This window comes from Syzygium oleosum, unplaced genomic scaffold (genome assembly GCF_021117445.2).
Source record: "Syzygium oleosum isolate NSW1041296 unplaced genomic scaffold, Sole_v2.1 Sole_v2.08, whole genome shotgun sequence".
Classification (NCBI taxonomy): domain Eukaryota; kingdom Viridiplantae; phylum Streptophyta; class Magnoliopsida; order Myrtales; family Myrtaceae; genus Syzygium; species Syzygium oleosum.
In genome coordinates, this window is record NW_026607492.1 from 8705458 (window position 1) to 8717265 (window position 11808).

Here is an 11808-nt window from a genome sequence, read left to right on the forward strand (position 1 = left end):
TTTAATTGACTCAATGAACAAGATAAGATGGAAATTTCACAACAATTGATTTAGGGATCTTGCTTTTGAAATTTGTGATCTAATCCCAAGGTTTTCTTTTCAGAACACATTTTGAGAGGTTCTAATGATTGAGGAAGAGAAACTTACATATTTGTGAGCGTCTCTTTGTTGCTTTTCCAAGAGTATGAATTGATGGCGGTGATAATTATGATGATTTCGTGGTTTAAGGATGAACTTACGAACCATGAACACCTGATGCTCCTCGCCTGAGGATTTGGAAATTTGCCTAGTGGTTCCTCACCAGTAGGACTTTAAAATTTGCCTAGTGACTCTTCGTCAGTAGGACTTTGTAAATTGCCTAGGGGCTCCTCGCCTGTAGGACTTTGGAAATTGCCTAGTGGTTCCTCACCAGTAGGACTTTGGATTTGCCTAGGGGCTCCTCACCTGTAGGACTTGAATTTGCCTAGGGGCTCCTTGCCTGTAGGACTTGAATTTGCCTAGTAGTTCCTCACTAGTAGTACTTGAATTTGCCTAGGGGCTCCTCGCCTGTAGGACTTTGAATTTGCCTAGGGGCTCCTCGCCTGTAGGACTTGAATTTGCCTAGTGGTTCCTCACCAGTAGGACTTGAATTTGCCTAGGGGCTCCTCGCCTGTAGGACTTGAATTTGCCTAGTGGTTCCTCACCTGTAGGACTTGGATTTGCCTAGTGGTTCCTCACCAGTAGTACTTGAATTTGCCTAGGGGCTCCTCGCCTGTAGGACTTGAATTCACCTAGGGGCTCCTCGCCTGTAGGACTTGAATTTGCCTAGGGGGTCCTTGCCTGTAGGACTTTGAATTTTCCTAGTGGTTCCTCACCAGTAGGACTTGAATTTGCCTAGTGACTCATCGTCAGTAGGACTTTGGAAATTTGCCTAGTGGTTCCTCACCAGTAGGACTTTGGAAAGGCTTCAAACAATGAATGCCTTGACCATGAGTTATGTGATTTTGAGGTTTCACTAACCTTTGTATGGTTTTTAGTTGACCAAAAACTATTTTGAAAAGTAGTTTTGAAATTAATCAAAAACTGTTTGAAGTCTGTTTTTTTTAGTTTACCACAAACTGTTTGAAAACTTGGTTTTAAGTTGACCAAAAATTTTTGAAACATGGTCTGTAAACATGCATTCTTTGCGTTAATGCATTTCAGACAATCAAATTTCCTTTTCAAGGAATTATTTGAATAAAGTGTTTGCAATCTTTCAAGAAATGCTTGAAATGATCGTTTGGGAAGACCTTCATTAGAAAGGATTTGTCTCAATCTATGAACTTGGTCTTTTCTTTATCTGATTGAAATGGGAATTTGTCAGATATTCCTCAATTTTATCTCTCTTAACCAATCCTTAGGTGTTCGGAGATGTTCGCAATGTATACAATCTAATTGATCCGATAAGGTCTTTCAAAAGGTTGTAATATTGGCTTGGTCAATGGCTATTCAAAGGATAGACATTTTGAGGCAAAAAAAAAAGGATTTCATCATATCTGACTTTGGGTTTACAAGTTAAGAACCTCGAGGACAAGACGAGATATCATTGCATACACTTCCTTGAGTGATGACTTCTTGTTATAAAGTCATGTTTCTACTCTCAACATCCCAATCTGAAGAGTCTTTTGGGGAGAGGTTGTATTGTTGGTATTGGGTAGACTTAAAAAGGTTCATTTGTTTGAATTCAAGGTTTTTATGAAATTGATTATCTTCTTGGCATCACCACCCTTTTTTCTTTTGTCTATTAGGGATCTTTCTTTTATGAACATTAGAGTCCCCTAGATATTCATTATAATCTCTTTTCTCTTGCTCGTTCTCACTTGTTGTGGTTTATGATTTCTCATGATCTTGGCTTTGCTTTACCATGACTTTTTTTTGTCATTTCGAGTTTTCTTTTGAACTCTCTTTCCTTTTCTTCATCTTTCTTGAGCATTCGGCCTTGCTTTTACCAGGCACACTGCTTTTTCATACCCCTGATTCTTTTGCCTTTGACTTTTTGAATTCTAAGGACTCTGTGTCATGCCTTTTTGTTTCTTATCTATTTAAAGTGGATCATATGTTTATGCTCTAGTATGAAGAGATGATTACCAATTTAGGGTTCTGAAATGAATATTCAGGCTCAATTAGGCTTTGCCAAAGGTAATGTGTTTGGGTATAAGAAATGAAGTGCTCTTCTTCCTCTTGGGATGTCTTGAGCTTCCATATGACTTCATCTGAAGTTATCACAGAAAGATTAATGCAAGAGTATGCACTAAAATCTTTCTTGATCCTATTCTCCATAGCTGTCAACCACAAACCTCCTGGTTTGCCTCAGTGTGGGGTGGTTCTTAATAGGGTTGTTTTGGAAAAACTTCTCTACTGTTTCGGCTCAAATTTGATTTGCAGGGGATAATCATGTATTTGGGATAGTGAAATGACAGCCTTTCATCATTTCAATCCATGTAATCATTGCGAACATCCCCTATTTCCTTTGGATGAGTTTTTTTTTTCTCACTCCCTCCTTCACCTTGACTTTGAGTGTATAGGGGACGTGTTTAGATGCGGTTTACCTTTCATCATTTGAAGGTCTTTCCATTCGATTTGATCCAAACTTTTTCTTTGAAATTTTTCAAAGCCTTTTGTCAAATTATCCCTTTTTAGGGAATATTGATACTTAATGCATTCTCAAAGAAAGTGCATTTCAAAACTTTTGATTTGAAACATTTCTGAGGTATTTTCTTTTCAAAACAATGTGTTTTGTTTTACTCAGTCTTAGTGTCATTCCTCTTGGGGAAGAAGAAGTTCGATTTTCTCTTAAAAAGGCGACTTCTTCAACACATGCACTCACGATTTAGGGATACCTGTCTAATCAACTTACCAAGATCCCTCTTGTTTGCATATTTTTGCTTTGATTCCACTGGGGATTTTTCTTTTGTTGCTCCCTTTTCTTCGTCTCTCTGGGGATGATAAAAAGAAAAGCACATTAGGGAATATCAACGGAAAATTGAATTGGAAATAATACTTCCCTCTATTATTTGACAACTTCATTGGGATTTTTGAAACCATTGACTGGTTCGGACTCCTTTTGCTTTTTTTTTTGTAAAATAGATAAACATGTTCATGAAATGCATGGTATGCATGATACGCATGATATTGCACATGTTCTAAAGTAACCCAAATCTCTTCTTGAATGTTCGTCTTCATTTCATGAGTAGAAAATCTTGACAGTAGCTGCATTTACAGGATAGGCCAATTCTGTTCCAGCCATATCTACAAGAATCAATGCTCCTCTAGGAAGGACTTTCTTGACAATGTATCAATGTACGGACCTTCATAATTCGGAGTGAATTTGCCACTAGGATCTGAATTATTGAAGATGACTTTCTTTACTACTAAATCATTTGTTTTGAAATGCCTTGGTTTCTCTTTTCGATTAAAGGATTTGGCCACTCTTCTCTGATAGGCTTACCCATGGCATATAGCTTTTAATCTCTTTTCATCGATCATGTTGAGTCGTTCATATCTTTGTTGAATCCACTCAGCTTCTGAAAGCTTCAATTAGGATAACATCCTTAATGAAGGAATTTCTGCTTCAACAGGTAGCATTGCTTCCATTCCATAAATCAAGGAAAACGGGGTTGCTCTAGTTGATGTTCGAATTGAAGTTCGGTATGCCATCAGAGCATACGGCAACCTTTCGTGCCAATCACGATAATTTTCCGCTGTCTTGGCCAATATCTTCTTGATATTCTTATTTCCCGCTTCAACTACTCCATTCATTTGTGGACGATATGGGGATGAGTTCAGATGTCGGATGTAGAAGTGTTCGAGTAAATCATCCACAATCTTGTTGTTTAAATTTGATCCGTTGTCCGTAATTATTGCTTCTGGAACTCCATATCTAGCAATGATGTCCCGCCTAACGAATCTTGCAACATTCTTGGCAGTAACATTCGTGTACGAGTTTGCTTCAATCCATTTGGTGAAATAGTCAATAGCAACCAGGATAAATCGGTGCCCATTTGAGGCCTTGGGGTTGATTGGACCAATCATATCAATGCCCTACATTGAAAATAGCCATAGCTCGGACATTTGATGTAGCTCATTTGGCGGTGCATTAATTCTGTCTCCATAAACTTGACATTGATGGCAACATCTCATATGTTGGATACAATCCATTTCCATTGTCATCCAATAATATCCCAACCTCATAATCTTCCGGGCTAGAAGATGTCCATTCATGTGCGGTCCACATTCACCCTCATGAATTTCTTTCATGATATATTCAGCTTCTGTAGCATCCACACATCTTAGTAGAGTTGAATCAAATGATTTCTTGTAGAGGGTTTGACCACTGAGGAAGAACTTGTTGGCTATCTTCTTTATAAATTTCATGTCACATGGTTGGCTTCCTTCAAGAAATTCTCTTGATTGAAGATACCTTTTGATGTCATGAAACCATGGTTCGTTGTTAAACTCTGCCTAGACCATCATGCAATGAACTGGTTGTTCAAGAATATTAATTCTCAATGGTTTTATATCCATACCATCTTCAACTTGCAGTAAGGATGACAAAGTTGCAAGAGCATCTGCAAAATGATTTTGAACTCTTGGGAGATAATCGAATATTACTTCTTCAAAATTTTCTATCATCTCTTCTAAGTATTTGTGATAAGGAATTAGTTTGGCATCTCGAGTTTGCCATTCACCAGTTATTTACAATATGATGAGCATATAATCTCCATATACTTGCAACCGCTTTACTTTCATTGAGAGGGCTAATTGTAAGCCGAGAATCCATGCTTCGTATTCAGCGATATTATTAGTGTATGGAAATACCAGTTTCGCAGATACCGGATAGTGTTGGCCTTCTGGGGAGATTAGTACTGCCCCAGTTCCTGATCCAGATAAGTTGGTTGCACCATCGAAATACATGGTCCATTTATCGTCGACCAATGTTAATATATGATCATCAAGTTGTTCTTCTTCAGGATTGGCGATATTCTGCGAATTTTCCGCCAACATGTTTGCTATTGCTCATCCTTTGACTGACTTTTGGGATGAACTTCTGATGTCAAATTCAGATGACAAAACTTGCCACTTTGCTATTTTCCCGACCAAGGAGGATTTCTCAAGAAGATACTTGATCGGATCATTCTCAGTCACTAGCAAAATTTGATGATGGAGGGTGTATTGCCTTAATCTGTGTAACACCCAAATCAACGCGATGCACGTCTTTTCGACTGTCGGGTAATTCATTTTGATGTTGTGAACTTCTTGCCCAAGTAATAAATGGCTTGTTCTTTACCATCATTTGGTCTTCTTTGTATAAGCACCGCTCCTAACGACTCATAGTGAATTGTCAAATATAAGATCAGCGGAACCCCAGGGATTGGTGGTACCAACATTGGTAGGCATACCATATATTCTTTGATCTTGTCAAAGGCTTATTGACATTCTGCATCCCACTTCACTTTGGCATTTTTCTTCAACAATTTGAAGAATGGTTTAGCAGTCTCAGAAAGCTGATAGATGAAATGGGCAATATAGTTTAATCGCCCCAATAGGCTTCTCACTTCTTTTACCGTAGAAGGAGTCTTTAAGTCGTATATTGCCTTGATCCTGGAGGGATCTATTTCGATGCCCCTGCTACTGACCACAAATCCTAGCAGTTTGCCAGATTTTACCCCAAATACACACTTGTTGGGGTTCAGTCGCAACTTGTATTTTCTGAGTCTTTCGAACAACTTGCGAAGTACTTCAACATGATCTTCTCCTTGTTTAGATTTTGCAATCATGTCGTCCACATATACCTCGATTTCTTTATGCATCATGTCATGGAACAAAGTTACCATTGCCCTTTGATATGTGGCACCAGCATTTTTCAAATCGAAAGGCATCACCTTGTAACAAAATGTGCCCCATGGCATTATGAAGAATGTCTTCGCCTTATCCTCTTTCTTCATGAGGATTTGATTATATCTTAAGAAACCATCCATGAATGAAAATGTTTCGAACCCAGCAGTGCTATCCACTAATACATCAATATGTGGAAGCGGGAAATCATCATTAGGGCTTGCTTTATTTAGGTCGTGATAATCAACGCACATCCGTACTCGACCATCTTTCTTCATTACGGGTACTATGTTAGCAACCCATTCTGGATATGGTACCACTTCGATGAAACCGACTTTGAGCAATTTGATAACTTCTTCTTCTATCTTCTTTGCCAAATTCGGGTTCGTTCGCCTAAGTTTTTGCTTCTTTGGCGGAATACTTGGATCGATTGGCAAAGCATGTTCAACTATGCTCGGATCAAGGCCTGGTATGTCAGCATAGGACCATGCGAATATATCTTGATATTCTCAGAGCAAATCTATGATTCTTTCTGCTTCTGCTAAGGGAAGACTTTCTCTAATCTTAACTTCTTTGAGATTCTCTTTGTCGCCCAAATTAACAACGATCATTTTTTCTAATGTGAGTGGCTTTAATTCTTCATCACAAATTCATTCCTTTCTGACCCATTCCTCATCCTCGTTATCTTCTTTAATATCGCAAGCGATCTCCTCGGAAAGATTTGGGCCACATAAGAACCTATTATGGATATGCAAATGCTCATGCCTGACATGTAACAAACATGATTAGTAATCGCATACGAATTAAGTAATGCATGTGGTCTTATGAAAAACCTTTTGGAGATTCATTTCGAAATTTAATTTGGAAAAACATAAAGACAGAGCTAGTCCTCATATCATCAGACTTCCTTGCTCTTAAAAATCATTTTCGCAATGAGGAGCAATATAGAAACCCAAAGCCTCAAGCCTCACGAATGAGGATAATGTTCATCATAGGTTTGGTTTTGTTTCTATATGTCCTTAACAAAACATTTGACCACTTTTATTGAATTGAAAGACGTGATTACATCTATATAAATAGGAATGTAAATTGCAACTGAACTAAAATTACAAATGAAAGCACAAGAAATTTGAAACTGTAATTAACATAATGCGATGGAAAAGGTTAGTAGCAAAAGTTCAAGAGAATCTTCTTACTCCAGTGCGTAGGTATCTTCTGCTTCGGTTATGATGACGTTGATAGTATTCTCTTCGAATAAACCAGGCAGAACATATTCTTCCACTGCATGTAAGTTTTCTTCTTGAAGTAATTTGGAAGGTCCAGGAAAAGTTTCCTTGATGTGAATCTAATGATAGGGAAGCTCTTTAGCTTTGCCCTTCCATATGGATGGATTAATGATGCGATCTGTAACATCCTTAATTTCAGTCCCTAGGAAATGGCTATGGTTTAAGTTTGGTAGTTTTTCAATTGGAACCAATTTTTACTCTTGTTCTGGAAAACCCAATTTCGGATCTTTCGTTTTGTTATTTTTGTGGAGACTTTTGTGATCTGAATTTCCAAACACTTTCTTCTTGAAAGTTTCTCCAAACATCTTGACGTTTTACATACTTTAATTTCAGAATTTTTAGACTTGATATGAGTAGTATGACAGCCTAATTTCTGGACCGTGTAAAACTGCCCAGAATGGGTATTTTGGTGATGTTCACACTTTCTTTATTTTTCTACAAGATTTTCTGGGCAGATTTTGGAAAAGTTTCCTTCACAAAAGTTGTTTAGAACGTATTTTTCTATAACATATATAAATTTGAGAATTTTTTGAGATGATTTAGATTCTGGAAAGAGCTTACTTTGAGAAACAAAAATTCTGTTCCAGTGAACTGTTTTTAGTCTGTCTTTGAGATACTAAAAATGGTGTTTATAGAAAGATTCAGATTTTGTGTTCTTCATGAAATTTTTTTGTTAAAGTCTTGTTTATGACATATTCAAATTTGAGAATTTTCGGAGTCCATTTACTATGTTTTCAAGTCCGATTTCATGAACAGTACAAAACTGTCCGGTTTTGTCAAATTCCAAAGATTCATCATTTTCTATATACGTTGGAATCTCGACTTGATGTCTTTTGGTGATATTTGAGGACATTCCCGCGCCGAACCTTGAGTTGAACGAGATTATTATACGTGTTTTGTCGCGAAAAACCCTCGGAAATCATGGAATTGATTATGATGCGGGTTTGCGGCTTAAATGTTGATTAGTTGTTATTGTGCAACCCGATGGTGTTGAGTTATTGTGAGCCGAACTGACATTTCTAGAAGGCCAAAATAGGCTCCGCGTTTGTTTTGTTGGGACGAAACTAGAAGATAAGCTTGACTAAGTCAAAACTTAGTTACCAAGCCACATTAATTAGTTGGACTTTGAGGCCCCCATCATCATGACACATTAAATGACCTTGACTTTGGAGTCCCTATCATGATGACATACCTTAATTGAGCTTAGACTTTAGGGACCCCCTTCATGATGACCTTTGTCTCTTCTTATTAATAACTTGAGTAGTGACCAAGAAAAGTCTTCTATAAATAGGGAGAAAGAGAGAGAGAGAGAGAGGAAGAGCCTCACGTGAAGCCCTCACCTCCCTCTCACGCCATTCTCACGCCACTCTCTCCTCACACACTCAGCCACCCTTCTCTCTTGCTTCTTTGCTTCTTGTTCACGCCGAGAAAGAGAGAAAGAGAGAGAGAGCTCACCAACTAGCCCGTGTTTCTACTCGTTTCCACCCAAGAGCCCACGGTTTGGCCTTGGTAGGCCTAGTCTTGGTCGGCCAAACAAGGAGAAAGCTAGAAGAAAGCCCGAAGATCACTCGAGCTCGCCCGTCTCTAACTCGTTCTCTAGTTTTGTTAGTCGTTGTGTAAGTGAATTTCCTAATATCGGGAAAGGATGTTGAGATGCGTTGTGACGTGGTTTGCTTGGACTGTTTCTCGGTCGTTTGATTGGTCGTAGTTGGTTCATTTTCTTAGTTTGATCATGTTTCATGTTTGATGTTGTTTTGAGATAGAATCGAGCCTTGGTTGGTAAAGTGTACATGATGTGGCCATGCGTGATGTTCTCTTGTTTGAACTTTGCTATTGATCTGCCATCGATGTGGGTGCGGTAAGGGCCAACTTATGTTAACGGCGATCGATATATCCTCACTTGATATTAGTGTTTTCATTTGCTGAGTCTCCCCGACTCATCCCCCGTTGTTTCCCTTTTTCAGGTCTGTAGGATGGCATCTTCCCCAGCCCGCGTTGGCAATCCCGTGGGGCAGAGAGCCGAAATGCTCACCGTGACAGATGTCAGAGAAGACCGCGCCTACCGCCGAATCACGACGCTTGTGATGTTCGATGAGGGCCTAACGGACTTGGTGCCTCATCCATATGTGGCGTGGTATCGCTATGCGAACGGAGAATGGATTGGATCCCTATGTGGGTTCAACGGTGCTTTAGCAGTGCGGGCGGGCGGGTCGGCTTCGGGATAAAGTCACGGGTGGGATGTGAGATGGCCAGGCGGACAGGACCGGGGTGGAGGTGAAGAAGCGAGGAGTGAGAAGCCGTAGTGGGTATAAGATAACCCAAGTCAAGTTTTGCTATTCATAGTCGGCTATGAAAATATGTGATAATTGCCATGACCCAAAAGAACGGGCTTGTTAAAATATGTTTGCATGCACTATAAATATAAGGTTTGCTCATGATGCTTGTCGAAATCCCGCTGTTTGTTCTTATTGTGATTGTCTCGAGTTTACGTTTTTGCTTGTGCTTATTAAAAAGATAATAATGAACGGGACGTCACATTAATGACCCCAAGGTGGGGGCCGTTACACGATCACCTTGGTTTCCATAGCCTCCATGGTTCTTTCGACCTCGGCCTTGGCCTCCATGATGATCTTTAGAGCTATCTAGAATATAACCTACTCCGTATTTCATTCTTGTGGCAAGCGGAGTGATATGTTCCTTAATTCCTTGGGATTTAAATCCAAGACCATTACCGGGAGTAAATCTATACTGGCATAGCACCCTTCCAGACATAATGGATGACGTTGAGAACTCTAGGGATTTTATGATGCAACCGGCAGGGATTTGCACCATTGAGATCATTTCAAAGGAATGATAGATTGGTTCTTCTTTCACTTCGGGTTCAACATACGGTATTGCACTCTCTTTGTAAGTGATGAAATCCGTCTCCCCATGTACGGTGATCATCTTGCCATTAATGACGAACCTGACCTTCTGATGAAGACTTGAAGGAATAGCACCAGTCGTATGAATCCAAGGTCTTCCGAGTAACAAGTTGAAAGTTCTCGGAATATCCACTACTTGGAAGTCAATTAGGAAAGGCACAGGGCCTATGTTCACCTCGAGCTCGATATCGCCAATAACATCTTTCTTCATTCCATCAAACGAGCGCACAGTTACCTTAGACGGTTTGATGAGCTCTTCGCTAATTCCCAAGCGATGCAGTATGCTTAGTGGACACAAATTAAGTGCGAAACCATTATCAATCAGCACACGTGACACCTCTTTGCCCCGGCATTTGACGGCAATATATAGAGCCTTATTATGGGAACGCCCGTCAATTGGGAAATCTTCATCGGAGAAGGCAATTTGATCTTTCAGAAGAATAGTGCCAACAAAGTCTTTCAATTGTACTTCATTAATTGTCTCCGGGACGTGCACTTCATTGAGAAGCTTCATAAGCACCATTTTGTGGCTTTCTGAAGTCTTGAAGAGATCCAATAGAGAAATCTATGCCGGCATCTTTCTTAGCTGTTCAATTACCTCAAATTCGCTCGACTTCATGACTGAAAGTAATTGTTTGACATCTTCTTCAGTTACTCCTTTCTTTTCGTGCTCACCTTCTTTCAGGACATAGCATCTCCCTGATCGGGTTATGGCATCAATTTCGTTAGGAGAGTAATCCCAAGGTACACACCTAGTATCAAACTTTTCTTTTGAAGGGAGAGTGATGATCATAGGCTATGTTTCTTCTCCTTCAATCTTTAGTTGATCAATGGGAAGTTGGATAGTGATTGGTTCGACAGGACCTTCTTCCTCCTTATATTTATCTACCTCATCAAGCTTGATCAGAAATGGTGTAATCATGAACACCAAGCTTCTATTGGCTTCGTCAGCATCCATTCCACCCCAGCCATTAGGTGTAATAATTTCATTTTTGAATGCCCACATCTATGCCACCCCATCCATCAGGTACAATGTCTTCAATTTTAAACGTCCATGGTGGTGGAGTATATTTGACACAGTAATTATATCTACCACTGTCTTGACTGAATAAGTCTACGGTTTTGCCTTCCCTGGATAATTTCTGGGTGAAATGTCTTTCACCCTGTCGGACTTTTTCTTTCTCCTTTTCATCCTCATCTATTTCATCTTGGAGCATTTCCTTCTTAGACGGAGCTTTCTCCTCAGGACCGATTTCGTCATCCATACCACCCCAGCCATCAGGCACAATTACTTCATTTTTGAATGCCCATGGCGGTGGGGTATATTTCACTTAGAAGTTATATCTTCCGGAGTCTTCTCCCAAGTTGTCTATAATTTCGCCTTTTAGGAGCGCTTCTTAATGAAAGCGGGCATCTCCTAATCGAGAAGCTTTAATCTTGGCTTCATATTCATCTTCATCGTCAGACTTGATCATTGTTTCTTCATCTTTAATCATGTTTACTGTATTGTGCTTAGGAAGAGGATTTTGATGTACATTTGTTTCGGGCTCTTGGAAGTTCAATCTCTTCTTGTCAATGAGCTATTGAACCTTGTACTTTAGAGTGAGACAATTATCTACATCATGTCCCCTTTCTCCCATGTGATAGGTGCAGGTTTTTGATTCATCGTACAAAGAAAATCTTGCGGGATTGTCCCTTGGCACTTCTTTGGCCACCAAATGCCTTTCTAGAAGCATTGTTAATAG